Source organism: Papio anubis, chromosome 1, assembly GCF_008728515.1.
Source record: "Papio anubis isolate 15944 chromosome 1, Panubis1.0, whole genome shotgun sequence".
NCBI classification, from domain to species: Eukaryota; Metazoa; Chordata; class Mammalia; order Primates; family Cercopithecidae; genus Papio; species Papio anubis.
In genome coordinates, this window is record NC_044976.1 from 60,000,029 (window position 1) to 60,016,733 (window position 16,705).

A 16,705-nucleotide genomic window follows, 5' to 3' on the forward strand; every position below is an offset into this window, starting at 1 on the left:
TGACCTCGTGATCCACCCGCCTCGGCCTCCCAAAGTGTTGGGATTACAGGCGTGAGCCACTGCACCCAGCCGTATTTTATTCTTTATATTTTGGGGTGTGTTTTAATTTTTACCATGAAAACCTTATTTAACCAGAAGGGGGGAAAAAACTATCCTTTCAAAAAGAGGAAAGGAGGGGCACTTGGTTTCCTCTAAATTTTCTTTCAAAAATTCAACAACTGTAAGTGCTGATATGTGCCAGGCACTGTGTTGCAGTCTGCCATTTGAAGGTCAGACCACTTGGATCAGAGTTAAGGGTCTACATTAGGATGTAGGAAAAAATGGGGCTAGAAAGATGGATTGAACCAGGTGGTTCATGGCATTTTCGGTCAGACAAGGGAGGCTGGACTCTACTTTGCAAGCTTTGAAGTGTAAAAGGTGATTATGATAAAGAAAAACTAGGAATGTAGCAATTGCCTATTAAAAAAAAAAAAAAACAAAGATAGACTTTGATTCCATCCTTCTTCCTACTCTGTGGAGGGAATGGTTAAGCACCACTCCATCTTTTGTATCACTGGGCAGCTATCTCTAACTTATGAAGACTAAGCCAATAAAATGTAAGCATTGAAATTCCCTCCTTTCTGTACAAGGCCCATAGAGATAGAAGCAATCTGTACCAAAGCTGTATCAGACATAACAAAATCACAGGCGCTTCAGACTGCAGGAAGGGAAATGTGGTTAAAAGAGATGGACTTTTAGCTGGATGTGGTGGCTCTCACCTGTAATCCTAGCACTTTGGGAGGCTGAGGCAGGCAGATCACTTGAGCTCACAAGTTCGAGACCAGCCTGGGCAACATGGCAAAACCGGCCGGGCGCGGTGGCTCAAGCCTGTAATCCCAGCACTTTGGGAGGCCGAGACGGGCGGATCACGAGGTCAGGAGATCGAGACCATCCTGGCTAACACAGTGAAACCCTGTCTCTACTAAAAAACACAAAAAACTAGCCAGGCGAGGTGGTGGGCGCCTGTAGTCCCAGCTACTCGGGAGGCTAAGGCAGGAGAATGGCGTGAACCCGGGAGGCGGAGCTTACAGTGAGCTGAGATCTGGCCAATGCACTCCAGCCTGGGCAACAGAGCGAGACTCCGTCTCAAAAAAAAAAAAAAAAAAAACAAAAAACATGGCAAAACCTCATCTCTACAAAAAAGTACAAAACTTAGTGGGGCATGGTAGTGAGAGCCTGTAGTCCCAGCTACTCGAGAGGCTGAGGTGGGAGGATGGCATGAGCCTGGGAGGTGGAGGTTGCAGTGTGCCAAGATTGCACCACTGCAATCCAGCCTAGGTGACAGAGTCAGAGCTTGTCTCAAAAAAAACAAAAAAACAAAAAAACAAAAACAGAAACAAAAAACAGACACACACACACACACACACACACACACACACACACATACAGAGATGTACTTTTTATGAGGGTGAGGCATAAAGGGATCATGAGAAGTCATCTCGTTTGTTGACTTGTTTGATCCTCTCTCTATTGCAGACAGGAACATCTTGTACAATATCTCTAGTGAGGCCATCCAGCTTCTGGGAGCACATCAGATTTGCATCATAAAGATGCTCTCCAAACCCAAATTCACGACTTTTTGCCAAAAACTTCTGATTGTTTATGTTGGTGAATTATGGCACCATCTACTGAAAATTGATAATCATGTTAGACTCTTCTCTTTCTGCCACCAGCAGCATCCAATCACTCACCAAGTCCTGTCAATATTATCTCCTGAGTTGCATTATTTAAATTTAAGTCTTCAGGCTGGGCGCAGTGGCTCACACCTGTAATCCCAACACTGTGGGAGGCCAAGGCAGGCGGATCACTTGAGGTCAGGAGTTCAAGACCAGCCTGGCCAACATAGTGAAACCCCATCTCTACTAAAAATACAAAAATTAGCCAGCGTGGTGGCGTGTGCCTATAATCTCAGCTTCTCGGGAGGCTAAGGCAGGAGCATTGCTTGAACCCAAGAGATGGAGGTTGTAGTGAGCCGAGATTGTGCCATTGCACTCTAGCCTGGGTGACGGAGTGAGACTCTGTCTCAAAAAAAAAAATTTTTTTTAATAATAAAATAAATTTAGATCTTCATAATTTTTCACTCAGATTACTATGACATGTATCTCCCTCCCATTTCCCTCCCAATCTATACTGCCATCAACACACGCTTGGGCCGGGCACAGTGACTCATGCCTGTAATCCCAGCACTTTGGGAGGCCGAGGTGGGTGGATCGCTTGAGGTCAGGAGTTCAAGATGAACCTGGCCAACATGGTGAAACCCCATCTCTACGAAAATACAAAAATTAGCTGGGTGTGGTGGCAGGTGTCTGTAATCCCAGCTACTCAGGAGGCTGAGACAGAAGAATCACTTGAACCTGGGAGGCAGAGGTTGCAGTGAGCCAAGATTGTGTTACTATGCTTCAGTCTGGGCCACAGAGTGAGACTGTGTCTCAAACACAGACACACACACACACACACACACACGTGCACGCTTGGACAAATAACTTGCCTGCTTTAAATATTTCAGATCCCTTATGAATCACTTAGACCCTTCATAGTCTGGTCCTGGGTGCTTCTTCAGCCTCTTTCCCTGACATTTCCCGGGAACATGCTGCATTCCAGCCATTTCAAACTATTTTGAGTTCCTCAAATAGCCCTTACCCTCTGACATCGCCCTGCTTTTGGTTGTGCTGTTTCCACTACACTCCCCCCATTCGCTCGATAATCACCATTTGTTTGCCCATCAAGATTCATCCAAGGGGTGCACCATCCAGGAAACCACCACTGATCCCCCAAATCTGAGTTCTAAGTCCCCACTCCGTGTTCATATAGTACTCTCCTGTATTAGCATTCATTTAACTGCTGGAGCTGTTTAAACGTCTGTCTCACTCACCATACTGAGAGTCCTGGGGAAGAGACTAAGACTTTTATTGTGAGCATCAGTTATACTGGTTTGCCCAGGACCATTCTTTTCCACTGGGAAAGTGCTACTCCTTTATTCCATGTGGTTCAGCTGAGACTATTAATCATACTTCCCCGTCTACCTACTTGCAACAGGCTTGGGCACGTGACCCAGGCCTGGCCAATCATGATACCATATCTTCTTAACAACAGTGTCTGATCTAAGCACAGGCAATGTCTGATCTAAGCACAATGTCTGATCTAAGCACACAAAGACAGAGACAGTCTCTCCATGACATTAATATATGGAACCAGGAAAGAGAAGATTCTTCTTTTACTTTGGAATTGAAAAATGATAGTAGCCCTGGACCATCAGCAGCCATCTTTTCCTCTCATGAAAAGAGCATGGCCATGGATTTAAGTTAACCCTAGAGAAGGCACAGTGAGAATATGGAAGTAGAGCCTAAATAATTTTATTTTGCCCCTAGATCTAGCATATGAGAAGCAAACATGTTCTGCATTTCCCAGTTTATAAGCCAAGAAATTCTCCTTTGTGCTTAAAGCATTTGAGTTACATTCTGACACTTGCGACCAAGAATCCTGACAAATACATCTTTGGAATTTGTATCTCCTCTGAATTATAGTGACTGGTACATAGGACTCAGTAAAAATATGCTACATGGATGAGTGAACAGCTTAGCAGAAGGTCTGAGAATAACCTCTGTGTAAAGTGAATTTCTGCTGCCCCCAAACTGCCTACTGTCTGCTGTTCATCAACAATGCACCCACTTCTTGCACTTTGATGTAGAGAGGCCATACCACCTGTGTCTACATATGGTTGCTACTTAAACAATACTTATGTAGTTAGCAAGTGGCCGAAATGTCTATAATCTGTAAACACTTGGAAAGAATCCAGTTTGTATTATTATTTTCCTAGTTTAAAGTGCTAAATGAACCAAAAGTTAGGGAAGCTCTTATCAGAAAAGCCTCATGCCTGATCCAATCCACTGAACAAAAGATTTAGGAGCTCTCCATCTGATATTAGTCTTTGGAAAAGGAGCCTTGACTTAAGTGTGCTTGAGCCTGTGACTGTGGGTGAAAGTGTGTGAGTGATGATTTTCCTTCTTGCAGGTACCAATCGGGTAAATTCTCAAGTGTATAGCTACTGAAGACTCTGCCTCAAATGGAAGAAGGCAGAGCTTCCAAACCATTAGAAAGTTAATCTCTTTCCTTGTTTTATGGAGAATAAAAGGTGGGCCTTTTTTTTTTTTTTTTTTTTTTTTTGAGACGGAGTCTTGCTCTGTTGCCCAGGCGGGAGTGCAGTGGCACAATCTTGGCTCATTGCAAGCTCCACCTCCCAGGTTCACGCCATTCTCCTGCCTCAGTCTCCCGAGTAGCTGGGACTATAGGCACCCGCCACCACACCCGGCTAATTTTTTTTTTTGTACTTTTAGTAGAGACGGGGTTTCACCATGTTAGCCAGGATGGTCTCGATCTCCTGACCTTGTGATCCGCCCACCTCAGTCTCTCAAAGTGCTGGGATTACAGGCGTGAGCCACCGCGCCTGGCTTTTTTTTAATGAGCAAATTTTGTTCGATTTTAAAATGTTTTTCTCCATATAAGGTAAACGTTCTATTCAAAGTTATTTCTCTCTTTTTAAACACAGCAAATCAAACCTTCTTTTAACACACATGTGAAAGTCATAGCATTTTATGTTCTAAAAACAAGCCAAGGTTCTCTACATCAGAAACAATTCTGCTTGAATCCACTTAACTTATTCAAATATTTAGCAAGGTCAGCAGGATGCCTCTGAAATTTTTTCTTTCAATTATTCCTTAAGGTCAATAATCTAAAATTGCCAAAAATGTGATGTATTTTTACAGCAAAAAATAACTATGTGAAGAAAAATGAAAGCAAAAATTAGAACTGGCTTGTTCATGTGCTTTTGAGGGGTTAGTAAAATCTAAAAGTATATGATGATTTCTGTTTGAAAATTAAGGGTCATGGACGAGCCAAAACCAGGCATGACCTGTTCCCAGCAGAGAATGAGAAGGAGGATTTTCAAAGAAAGTAGTGGCTTGTACCGTGATTTTGAAGTTTTCACAGAGTTCCCACATTTACAAAGAAAAGTCAAGGATTGCAGAGATTTGGAATAAGGTAGAGAGGGTTCGATTGCTTTGGGAAGAATTTGAAAAAGCGTTTTTGTTCCTGGGAAGGGGGTGGATGAGAGACTGAGCAGATGAGGGAGAAGGAAGGAGAGAAAGGAAATCATAGGCAGGCAGATGGGGAACGGGGCAGACAAAGAACTTGTAAGAACAAGCCTACTGGCTGGGCAACAGTGGTTCACTCCTGTAATCCCAACTATTTCAAAGGCTGAGGCAGGAGGATCGCTTGAACCTAGGAGTCTGCAATCAACCTGGGCAACATAGTGAGACCTTGTCTCCACAACAAAATTAAAAAATTATCCGAGCATGGTAGTACATGCCTATGGTCCCAGCTATTTGGGAGGCTGGAACAGGGGGATCACCTGAGCCCAGGAGATCGAGGCTGCAGTGAGCCCTGATTGTGCTACTGCATTCCAGACTAGGAGACAGGGCAAGACATTGTCTATAAAAAAGAAAAAAAAGAATAAGCCTATTAGTTAGATGCATTCATTTATTTAAACTGATAGCTAACAGGCCAGGCATGGTGGCTCACACCTGTAATCCCAGCACTTTGGGAGGCCAAGGCAGGAGGATCACTTGAGCCCAGGAGTTTGAGACCAGCCTGGGCAACATAATGAGACCCTGTCTCTACAAAAACCATTTTCTTTTAGTTAGCCAGGTGTGTGGTGGCACACACCCATAGTCCCAGCTACTTGGGAGGCTGAGATGGGAGGATCACTTGAGTTCAGGAGGCCAAGGCTGCAGTAAGCCATCATTGTGCCCCTGCACTGCAGCCTGGGCAACAGAGCGAGCCTGTTGAGCCTGTATCAAAAAAAAAAAATGTAAATAAATAATAAATAAATAAATAAATAATAAATAAAATGACAGCTAAAAGCTGTATATACTTATGGCATACATCATGATGTTTAGAAATGTAGATGCACTGTGGAATGGCTACATCAAGCTGATTAGCATGTGCCTTCCCTCACAGGCTTATCATTGATTTGTGATGAGGACACTTAGGATCTAGTCTCAAGTTTTATTTTAAGCTATGTTGCTACATCTCCCATTGTCTTAACAAACTTTAATTTACCATACATAAGGAGGTTGTTTGTGATTAAAACACACACAACAGGCAAAAAAAAAAAAAAAAAAAAAAAAAACCCAGCAGAGAGGCTGGTGTGGAATGTGGAATGATAACCTTTCAAATCATAGTGGAAAGAGGGAAAAGTTTATAAGGGCAATTGTGAAGAGTAATAAATAACAATAGACAGGCTTGAGCAGAGGAAATCTAGATTGAAAAAATCTATATATGCTATATAGGAATAAAAATGTATTAAAGTCATATGATTATTTCACTATGCATGTAGGTACATCATTTGTAAATATAGCTAGAAACTGTAATTATAGAAAACATTTCACATGGTCTTTAATATTTAATTAGTCTCCCCACTGGAAATCAACCACGTAGAAAAGAAACGCTTTCTCAATAGGTTAATATTAATTACTTAACAACCCTGACATTGATATTTATGGAATACTTATGAAACAAGCTTTCATGAAGTGGAAACATGTTCATCCGTCTACTGGGAGGCTTACGGCATTTTTCAAAGTGTCAAATTCACTTTGCGCTCTGCCTCTTTGTGTTGTGAAAATCTGAAATTACTGTTGATTTGAAGACTCTTCAAAAGGCTCTTTTTTTATCCCAGCTGCAAATAAAAAAAATCGGAACAGATTAATCTGGTATTCTTAAAGTATGTCACTTCCTAATCTTGCAACAGGGAAATGATAACCATATGAAACAAAGAAGTATTATGAAGTAGAAGACACTAGTGAGGCAATGCCAACGTATGCTGTCAATGACACAAAAATATAAAATTAGAAACCAGCCTTAGGAGGAAGTAGAGAAAGACAGTAAGTATCTGATGTAGTTTGAAGAATGTTAGGAAAGATGCCTCACCACTAGAACAACTTTGTTCAGAACCACAGCACAGCGGTGCCTGGTGATCATTTATGCTTACATCCATTCTCTCAGCAATATATATTGAATACCCACTCTGCCCTATCTTCACCTTGGTGCTGGATTCAATGACAAACACAGCCCAGTCACTGTCCTTGGGAGCTCATTGTCCAGGTGGGGAGGCACACAAGTAAAAACAGTTGCAATACACTGTGCTAAGCATATCACAGAGATACTGGGGAGAATGGGAATTTTAGTGAGGCACAGCATCTCACGCTTGTAATCCCAGCACTTTGGGAGGCTGAGGCGGGTGGATCGCTTGAGGTCAGGAGTTCAAGACCAGTCTGGCCAACATGATGAAACCCCATCTCTATTAAAAATACAAAAATTAGCTGGGCATGGTGGCGCATGTCTGTAATCCCAGCAACTCGGGAGGCTGAGGCAGGAGATCACTTGAATCTGGGAAGCAGAGGTTGCAGTGAGCCAAGATCACACCACTGCACTCCAGCCTGGGCAACAGAGTGAGACTCTGTCTCAAAAACAAAACAAAACAAAAAAAGAAAGGAATTATAGGTAAGGAATGATGACAACTTTGTATGTAAACGTATGCTAAATATCAAATAAATACACAATTCAAAACACTTTTTTCTCTTTAATACCTGCAGATTCCTCTATTAACTAATCCTGTTATGAGAGCTTATATGTAATGGGGCAAGGTACACTAAACTCCACACTGATTCCAGTTCTGACTCTGCCCCTTACTAGTCCCCAAACCCCCAGCGAGTCCTGTGAGGCCTCAGAGCCTTAATAGCCTCTTCTACAAAATTAGTGCATTTGTCCTGATGATCTATAACCTACTTGTCCAGCTTGACAGTCTAAGAAGCTTCATTTAAAATGTAAATGTTATCCTCCAAGGGTGATGCATGAAACCAATGGGACTTTATTGTGCATTAGTTAATTAAATTAGCTAGCCAGTCACCTTGCAGAGCCCTGAGAAAAAGGGACACAGGTAAGATTCATCTCAAAAGATGGGGGAGGAGCTCTAGATTTTGGGTGGGTGAGAGAACTGGAGATCTTGGCAAATAGACGCAGTGAAAGGCATTGAGCCCTGGAGGATGTAACAGGGAGGAAGGAGAATCACAGACAAATTTTTAACACATTATAGGAGAGTGTTTTTCAGCCTTGCTTTCAAAATGAAGCATTAGAACATGTAATATGATCAAAGACTGCAACAACGTCAAGCTATCTATATAGTAAGGGCTTGGGCCAGCTGTCTGGTTGAAAAGAGTCGCTCAGGGATGCTCCTTGAGGGTATATTTGCATTACATCTGCACAAAAAACTTTTACTTGGATTGTAAGTTTATCTAGGATGATGGATATGTAGGGGGAGTGAGGATGAGATTATATGGGACAGTTTAGGGCCCAACCAAGTGACTCCCTTGACACCGAGACTGACCAAAGAAGAAGAAAGGAATTGAAAATTCTCTTCCTTTTCCTTAGAAAGCACCTTCCATATCTCTACTTAGCTCAAGCAGTTAGCTCAGACTTCACCCCTCTGCTCACCACATAGCTTCCCACACTGACCACATCAACAAAAGTAAGAGAACTAATCTACTGTGCTTTCCACCTTCCCTGACACACAAAAGACCCTGCCCAGATGCTATAAGCTTAGCAGCCCTAGCAAAGGACAGATGTAAAGGCAGGTTGAAGCCAGGCACAGTGACTAACACCTGTAATCCAAGCACTTTGGGAGGCTGAGGCGGGCACATAACTTGAGGCCAGGAGTTTAAGAGCAGCTTGGCCAACATGGTGAAACTCATCTCTACTAAAAATATCAAAACTTAGCCAGGTGTGGTTGTGCACACCTATAATCCCAGTTACTTGGGTGGTTGAGGCACAAGAATTGCTTGAACCTGGGAGGTGGAGGTTGCAGTGAGCTAAAATCGCACCACTGCACTCCAGTCTGGGCGATAAAGGCAGGTTGCATTCTCATCTAATTACCTGCTTTTGGTCTTTTTGTATAACCTAGCCCAAAAGTTTTGTTCTTATAATATTCACTTCTAAGAGTAGACATTTTTATAGTGGATACAACCTTATTGTATTATTTTCCCCAACCAAAGAACTTTTCAGGGTAATACAAAGAGCCATGTCAACAATGGCTAGAGTTAAGTTATGGAGATCTGATGGCTAGCAGAAATGGAGGACCCTGTGTATGAATGAGGTTGAAGCAGCACCATGTTGAGTCCTGATAACCCACTGATCCAGGGTTGATCAGTTTCACATATTTAAAAGAGTGCAGAACTCTGATCTCAGAGTAGTTGTGGAACTGCGTTCATATTTTACATAATACATGTTAGATTATATTTGTCCTAAGGAAACTCTGACACCAACCTGTTTAAAATAATTTGAAAGACGAGATGCTCCCAAAAAAGTTCTTCATTTGAAAAAATAGAAACTATACCCACATCCAGTCGTCTCTTACACAAATCGCTCTTGGATGACTGAAGCAGACATGCGTTCACCTATGATTATGCTCCTTGATTTCTCACATTCAGCAGGGTCCTTGCATGGGTCAAATCTTTGCATGTTCAAGGTCCTGGCAGATGCCTGGCTTTCCTTAGAGTAAGGCTGCTCCTTTTGCTTTTCTGCTTGGGGTCAACCCTGACGACGGTAACCCTGATTCCTGCCCTTCTACTTCCTCCAGAGCTTGTTTCATCAATTGCCCCTAGTGTCCTATCCTACATCCTCAACCACCCTCTCCTTTGTCCTCCGCCTCAGCCTATAACAATGCTTAAATCTCTTACATCCAAGTAGAAACTGTCCCTTTCCTCTGTATTCTCCCACGAGTTACCATCTCATGTCTCTTCTTCATATATAAACTTCTTTATGCTTTTTTTACTGTTTTTATAGCCTCATATACATTAACCCTTCACAGGCTATTATCCTATTGCTATTTCTGCTAACAATCAGTCCCACGAATACATGAGCATCAAAAGCAGCTATGGGGCAGTGATGACCAGACTCAGTACCTGGTTAACACCTTCATGGATGTTAAACATTTCAATGGTGACAAAGGAAGTGGCTTCCTAACCCCAAATACCTGATCTCTAAATAGCAGCTATAATGATGCACACTGAGCTGAATAGTTACAGTAGTGGTCTCTGGATTCATGCTACTCTAGTATTTCCAGCCATTTTTAAAGCACCGCATTTCTTTCTTCCTTTTTTTTTTTTTTTTTTTTTTCAGGATGGAGTCTTGCTCTGTTGCCCAGGCTGGAGTACAGTGGCATGATCTCGGTTCACTGTAACCTCCACCTCCCAGGTTCAAGCAATTCTCCTGCCTCAGTCTCCTGAATAGCTGGAATTACAGGCATGCACCACCACGCCCGGCCAATTTTTGTATTTTCAGTAGAGACAAGGTTTCACCATGTTGGCCAGACTGGTCTCGAACTCCTGACTTCGTGATCTGCCTGCCTTGGCCTCCCACAGTCCAGGGATTACAGGCTTGAGCCACCGCGCCAGGCCCTCATTTCTTATATAAAATCCTCTAATTATATAAAATCCTCTAATGCTTCAAATGCCTATCTCCTATACTTCAAATGCCTCTATCTCCTCTACTGAGCCCTGACTAATACAGTTTGTGAGACTGGAAGTAGTTATAGACAGCAGACTCACCAACAAGGATTTGGGAATGGTTATCTGATATGGTTGGGTTTGAAGGTAAGGCTGATTCATTTGCCACTGAAAAATTGAAAACTGGCAGCCTGTGGCACAGTTGAAAAGAATTATTTAAACTGTCACACTGCTGGTGGGCTTACATTAAGTGCCTCTTGAAGCATGCCTTTTGGTGGATCAGTATGGCAAGAATGGGGCACCCAAGGACTATGGGGCAGGCTGAATACTTCTGAGTCCCCGAAGAGCTTAAAGAAAGGCTCAGGCCTTTAAATTTCTTTAAATTCTAAGCTCAAGGCAAAATTAGAAGATTGGAGAGTTTCTGTAACTGCCGTCAAACAATCTCTAATCTCTTAAAGTGAATGGGATGATATCCAAAAGTAAGATGCCAAGGCTGATCATGCGAGTTTTAAATCACAAATTAAATTGAATTCACAGCCTCACCGGGTCTTCTATGTGCAAGTTAGACTTTGATTAAGAAAGAGTGGAACTTTGAGAACTGAAATGAGAACATTTGCCCAAATTCAGATGAATATGAATCCTTGGAGCCCCCAATATCCACTGTGCCTTGCTCACCAGCAGAAGCGATACTTCTTCCCCACCCAATCATGCCAGCTCTGTTTGTGTGGAGACCCAGCAGTGACCTCCCCGAGATATTTACCTTCAAGAAGATGCCAAATATCCTCATGTTCCATCATAACAATTATCATTGTCTTTTGACCTATTTAAAAAAGCCAAATCCCATCATGCCTCAGGGAGACATGAAAGTTTAGCTACTTAAATATTTGCAATTCCCTGCTTATTTATAGCTCTAGAAGTCCAGGGAATATGTGTGATAATGGATCCATATAGGGGAAAACCTAGATCAAACAGAAGGGTTTATTATCATCATGGATTCATTTGCTAGATTTTGAATGCAGTGATCTAATTCAAGAGGATCCACTGAAATCCGATTTCAAAAGAGGCCTACCCTAAATGGTATCAAAAATTCCTTGACATAATGTAGAAGCAAAAAAAAAATCCAAAGACTTGGGGAGTTAATAATGTTAAAATACCATGCATGACCTGTCCATTCACCATCTGCGTTGGCCAAAAGAGACCAAAGAATGCTCCCTTCATTAAGACATAGAGAAGTACATCTGTGATTCAAGCACCAATATCCTTTAAAACACTATAGTGATTGTCTTTTTTTTTTTTTTTTTTTTTTTTTTTTTAAGATGAAGTCTTGCTGTGTCACCCAGGCTGGAGTGCAGTGGTGTGATCATGTTTCATTGCAGCCTCAACCTCCCAGGCTCAAGAAATCCTTCCACCTCAGCCTCACAAGTAGCTGGGAATATAGGCACCACCACACCCAGCTAATTTTTTTTTTATCTTTTGTAAAGATAGGGGTCTCACCATGTTGTCCAGGCTGGTCTTGAACTACTGGGCTCAAGCAATCCTCCCACCTCGGCCTCCCAAAGTGTTGGGGTTACCAGCGTGAGCTACTGCACCCAGCTGGTAGGGCTGTCTTATGTAAGAGATACTGCTATAGAAACAGGCTCTCTGAGTTCAGTTGTGACGACAGAATTCTGGAGTGGCAGAGGACAAATGGCAGCAGTAACTGTCTCCCATGTAAGTGGCAGGAATATAGTGGTAATCATCAAGAATGAGGTTATGTATTATGGTCTTCCTAGGATTGAAAGAGATGGACAGAAAAAATGTCAAGAAAAAAAAAAAGTCCTAAAAATGGTGGACTGATTTGAGTTCTCTTAATGAAAAGTCAGATTTCCTTACCCAATTTCCAGAAACTGATCCAATTTACTGTTTGATCCCACTGAATAAAGAAGCCAGATATCCATGAGGAAGGATCCTATGGCACTGTCCCAAGTGTAAATTGTAAACTTCTTGTCTCCTTAAGAAAATCGAAGACATTTGCCAGGCTAATTGTGCACTGGGGAAAAGGAAATATCTAGACTTTGGGAGTATTACTAGACACTGGTTCTTAGAGAGTGTTACCCTTAGGGACACAAAAGGCAACTGTGATCCATTAGTAAGAGTAAGGACTTAAGAGGGTCAAGTGATACATGCAGTTTTGGCCAGACTCCATCTTGGCCAAGAGAGTTCGTGAACCCATTCTGTGGTTATTTTCCCATTCCAGAACACAAATTTGGAATACCATTTTGGCAAGTGGCAGAATCTCCACGTTGATTTCCTTATGGAAGGAAGGGACAAATGAAGTGAACCAAACAAGGAATCAAAAACAATATCACATCCCTGAGGGATTATGTATAAATACCACTGTCAAAAACTTGAAAGGTGAAGATAGGGGCAGCAGTGACAGCATAGTTTTAGATCTTGCCGAATCTCCCCATAAAAAAATACAGAACAAATTGGTATAAAACCAAACACAACCAATATTTACAACAAAGCTAAGTGATGAGGTATCCCCACAAACCCCAAAATACAAATGGGTGGGCAAAAAAACCACCAACAGTAACAACAAGATTTACATGTTATCAGCATCTGTGTTGGAGAAATCAGAGGAAAGGAACAATGATGCAACTGATGGACTGAGAATTCCCCAATAAGGCAACAGATACTGACATCAAGTGCAGCGGCCTGATTTGAGAATAGCAGTAGAAATTCCGATAGTGGATGAGTGTAAGGGGTCAGGAGTAAGGCCTTCAAGGGGCTGGAGCAGTCAAATCCCTCTGAACCCTTGAAACAGGCCCAACAGGACTTCCTTTCAGAACAGAACCATACAGGATAAACTTCTGGGAGTGGAATAGGAGAGGGGCAGGGTAGGAGCAACAGAGTTAAATGAAGAAGAAGGTCCAGATCAAAGTGCAGGAGGGGAACAGAGCTAGGAAATCTCAGGAAAAAAATGAAAAGAAAGAAAGAAAGAAAGAAAAAGAAAGAAGGAAAGAAAAAGAAAGAAAGAAAGAAAAAGAAAAGAGAGAGAAAGAAAGAAGGAAGGAAGGAAGGAAAGAAGGAAGGAAGGAAGGAGAAAAGAGAGGCTCTATAAAGCGAAAAAAAATTAATCTCAAGCCTCCTTTTAAAAGTTCAATAAAACTAAAACCAAATTTACACTAAAATGGGTAACAAACAAAGTATCAAGATCAAATACCATACAAGGTTTCTATTAAAAGGTGAAGAAAAAGAAAAAGGAAGGAGAAGGAGAAGAGAAGGAGAGGAAAAGACGGATCAGAATAATATCCCTATAGACAATGAAAGCGTATCTGAAAGTCATGCTCAAAAACAGATCAACCTGGGAGGCTGAGGCAAGAGAATTGCTTGAACCTGGGAGGTGGAGGTTGCAGTGAGCTGAGATTGTGCCACTGCACTCCAGCCTGGGTGACAGAGCAAGACACTGTCTTAAAAAAAAAAAAAAAGCAAAACAGTTACATGCTATTTTAAAATGAGCTGGAAAATATTCAGAAAATAATACGATATAAATAAAATTACAAATCAGATTTAGAAAAAACTCAGAAATGGCATAACAGACCTCAAGGAAAAATTACCAAAAAAAGGAAAAAACTTTTTTATAAAGTGAAGATTATCATAGGGGAAAAATAAAAGCAAATAAACACGACAAGCAATGCTTTAAAATTGGAGAGTAGAAGGAAGGAAAATTTTACAATAAAAAATTAATGAGGAAAAATAAAGAATAAAGTCAAGAGAAGGTGACTAATGTTGATGATGGACAGATAAAATCCAGCTCATGGATCACAGGAGTACCTGAAGAAACCCAAAGCAGGGGAACAGATCAGATACTAAAGTCTTTCCTGAAATAAAAAATAACAATATTTGAAATTACTTAGTGAAAGAGCACACTGTGTGCTTAGTAAAAGATTTAAAATGGTTGTGCCATTTATATCATTACTGTCTCTCTTTTATAATAAATTCTCAGCTGGGTGTGGTGGCTCATGCCTGTAATCCCAGCACTTTGGGAGGCCAAAGTGGGCAGATCATTGAGGGTTTTTGAGACCAGCCTGGCCAACGTGGTGAACTCCATCTCTACTAAAAATACAAAAATTAGCCAGTCGTGGTGGCGGGTGCCTGTAGTCCCAGCTACTCGGGAGGCTGAGGCAGGGGAATCACTTGAACCCAGTGGCCAAGATTGCGCTACTGCACTCCAGTCTGGGTGACAGAGCAAGACTCTGTCTCAAAAAAATCAATAAATACATTTTCTCTGTTTTAATTATTGACGTGGTTTCTGTCTCCTGACTGGACACTGACTGATACAGAAAATGGTACCAGGAGTGGTCCTAGGACATAGACCCTAAGATCTCAAAGACTGGATTTGGAGATTGATTTTTGGTCATGTCTGTGGACTGGAAAAAATGCTCAACTCTTTGTCAATGAAAAGTGGGATTCTAGGTAATCCATAGCATGCAGTGACATTCGCAATTAATAAAATTATCATCTCTGGTTGATGTGACGAAGTGTCTACTGAAGCATTAAGTCATATTTTAGTAAAATGACTGAGCTTTAAGAAAAAAGAAAAAAAATCTTTCAGGCATCTAGGCAAATAGTGCACATGACTCTAAGGGAAAAAAATTATCTTATCATCAGATTTTTCAACAGCAACTTTTTATGCCAGAAGAAAATGGAGTAACGTACTTAAGATCCTAAAAGAAAGAAAATGTGAGCCAAGGATTTTATATACAGCAAAACAGACCTATAAATATAAAAGGAGCAGGCAAACTGTTATCAACATGCAAGAACTCAAGGAATATTGTTCCCATGAGCCCTTCCTAAGAAACCTACTACCTCTGAGCTGACCAATATGGTAGCTGCTAGCCACATGTGGCTATTTATATTTTAATTTGAATGAACTAAATGAAGTAAAATTAAAAATTCAGTTCTTGCCGGGTGCGGTGGCTCACGCCTGTAATCCCAGCACTTTGGGAGGCCAAGGCGGGCAGATCACAAGGTCAGGAGATCGAGACCATCTGGCTAATATGGTGAAACCCTGTCTCTACTAAAAATACAAAAAATTAGCTGGGTGTGGTGGCAGGCGCCTGTAGTCCCAGCTCCTCAGGAGGCTGAGGCAGGAGAATAGCTTGAACCTGGAAGGCAGAGGTTGCAGTAAGCTGAGATCATGCCACTGCACTCCAGCCTGGTGACAGAGCGAGACTCCATCTCAAAAAAAAAAAAAAAGTCGATTCTTCAGTCAAACTAGCTATATTCCAGGTGCTTAAGAGCTACATGTGGCTAGTGGCTACCACACTGGACAGTATAGATATGGAGCAATTCCTTCATCTCGGAAAATTCTATGGGGCAGCACCATACTAGCTAACAAGCTTCAGACCACCAAAATGATTGGAAAGTCATTGACACAAGAACTAACGATGTGTATTAGATGCATATTTAATTGCATAACTAAAACTAAAGAAGGGTTAAAAGGGAGGGATTACATTATATGTCTACATAGTCTGTCAAGCTAGATATATAAAAACCATTAAAATGAGGGAGATGGAAATAGCATAGGCAAAATAAAAAATATTTTTAAGTTATGCTTTCAGTAATCTTCATTCATGATGATGGTACTAGTATTGCTATTCTGAGACTATTATATGTGTTATGTGGGACAAAGCAAAATAGATAATTATAGGATATTCTACTTCCATCTTATCCTTGAGTAGCAGGATTGCTGGTGTGGAAGAAAGGAGATACAGGTGTAGTATAGAAGAGATTAGGTAAAGCAAACCCTATTGTCTGCATCTAAATTGGAAATATCAGTACAAACTAGAAACCATGATCACTCCAGTAATAATGAGCTTCCCTTGGGCCCAGACTGTGGTTTTGAAATACCATTTACCATTTAAGGAAACCATGGATTTTTGGAGAAAATGGCTTACAAGATGTGCCTTGCACCTGTTGACATGCCAGATGTCAAGGAAGCTATCAAAAACCCCGGGATCATGTCACAAAGATTCAGGAGGCAACCTGAAGAGGCTCCTATTGACCAAAGATGGGACAATGTCAGCATCAGTAAAAACTGCAGTAGATTAAAATTCATCAAATAT

The 16,705-nt window shown here is 41.4% G+C and overlaps 1 long non-coding RNA gene across 1 annotated transcript; it reads right to left on the bottom strand.

Moving 5' to 3' along the window:
* Positions 1–6,542: 6,542 nt before the first annotated feature.
* LOC103885642 lies at positions 6,543–13,596 on the bottom strand. Its single transcript, XR_648832.3, has 2 exons — positions 12,090–13,596; positions 6,543–6,772 (listed from the first exon to the last, which is right to left on the bottom strand). It is a non-coding gene; the product is annotated as an uncharacterized LOC103885642 (long non-coding RNA).
* Between the last annotated feature and the right edge of the window lie 3,109 nt (positions 13,597–16,705).